Source organism: Daktulosphaira vitifoliae, unplaced genomic scaffold (genome assembly GCF_025091365.1).
Source record: "Daktulosphaira vitifoliae isolate Bord-2020 unplaced genomic scaffold, ASM2509136v1 Scaffold_7, whole genome shotgun sequence".
Taxonomy (NCBI): domain Eukaryota; kingdom Metazoa; phylum Arthropoda; class Insecta; order Hemiptera; family Phylloxeridae; genus Daktulosphaira; species Daktulosphaira vitifoliae.
The window spans coordinates 10806-12752 of record NW_026099578.1 but is presented as its reverse complement, the minus strand read 5'-3'; positions in this window follow the sequence as shown (position 1 = coordinate 12752).

Genomic DNA, 1947 nt, shown 5'->3' with positions numbered 1-1947 from the left:
TTTAATTATATATTATATAATTTTTATAATTAATTATTTTCAAATTATTATCGATTTTTAATATGTTAAAAGTAATCATTTTGAACCAACTTCTTTTTGTTCTTTAAAATGAAAGTTTTAATAAAAAAAAAAATTAATTCATTACCATAACTTTTAACTCAACTTGCAAGTTTGAAATAATATCATTAAATAGAAAAAAATGAAATTGGTAGAGTATTTCAAAAACAACAATAACACTTATTCCCTTAATTTTACCCCGATTTATAATTATAATATATCAATACATAATAATTACAGTAATTAAATTAAGTATGAAAGTGGTATTCAATAATATAATATTGTAATTTTTACGGAGATATTATAAAAATAAAAAGGAGTTGTATATTCATATACTTTTAATGCGTATACAAATTTAAAGGAATTTATGCAATACTTTTTAATAAAAAAATTTTGTTACTTATGAATAAATACACTAAACAAAAGGAACTTTCATCAGAAAAAAAATATACTTTTCTAAATAAACTTTTCGTGATGTTTTCAAATGTGCAATTAAACTTTTTCTATTACTTCTAAGTTTTAATATTATTACTTATTATTAAAAAATAAGTATTTACATATAAAAAAAAATAATTAAGAACAAAAAAAATTGTATTAAATTAATACTGATTTTGATTTTTAATATGTTAAAGGTAATCATTTTGAACCTATTTTTTATTGTCTTTTAAAGTGAAAGTTTTAATGAAAAATACCTTCTCAGCTTCGCATCGAAGCTAAAAAATGAATTTGTTACCATAACTTATAGTTTAACTTGCAAGTTTGAAATAGACATTATTAAATGNAGTTCAACTTGCAAGTTTGAAATTGACATTATTAAATTGAAAAAAATGAAATTTTTAAGATTAATATGCAATCTGGAAATTTTATAATTACTATTTACAGTACATTTATCAGAAAAATTTGATTTTTTTACATTTTTATCGTAATAGATAACTGAAATAGAAAGAATAGTAATCATATCCTAATAACTTTTGGTGTTTAAAAAAATTCTGCAATTGAAATATTCAGAACTTAATTAATTTTAATAATTTACTTTAATTAAATGAACCAATCAAACCAAAGTAGTTAAAAATATTTACTCAATTGAGCGTATTATCAAAAATATAATTATAATTGTAAAAATCCAACGTTAACTTCAGGTGAAACTAAAAATCATTTTTTTTTTTAAATTTATANAATCATTTTTTTTTTAAATTTATGATTTATATAGCAACATATTACAAAAAAATTTGGCATATTATAGACTGGTAGTAGCACACATAAATAGAGTTAAAAAATTAATAAATTATAAAGTAAAATTATTTACTTTTGTAGTTGAATACTTTTATCATATCAAATCTAATTCGACAATAAATACTTTAAAAATATTAAACTTTAATGATTTTAATTGTTTGTATGGACAAATCTAGTTAAGCTACTTTTTATTTGAATAAGGAATATTTTTTTGATTTTTAAGAGTAATAACTTAAACTAATCATTAACTTAAATATCATAAACTTAAATGAATCATTTGACGTATCGTTGAAAAAAGTAGGTCTAGTGAGGGTTGGCAAAATAAATCGTAGCCAGAAAAAGAACCACATAGTAAAATAATATTAACATGAATATCAATTTCTTCTCACGAGGGGAGACTATAGTGATAAGATCCTTTATATTTATTGAAATTATTGAATCTAAATGAGATAAATATCAAATGATTTGAAAATTCTATTTTAACTCAAAAAAAAAATGCAAAATTTTGGTAGTCATAGACGGATGTGAACCTCGTACCCTAGGCGTGAAAGATCAACATGTTACCCATTCGGCAACTGTTCGTTGCTATTTGTTGCATGATAAAATTGGCTATTTAAGCTAATTCAAATTTAAAAATTACTTTTTCGACTTTAAAAA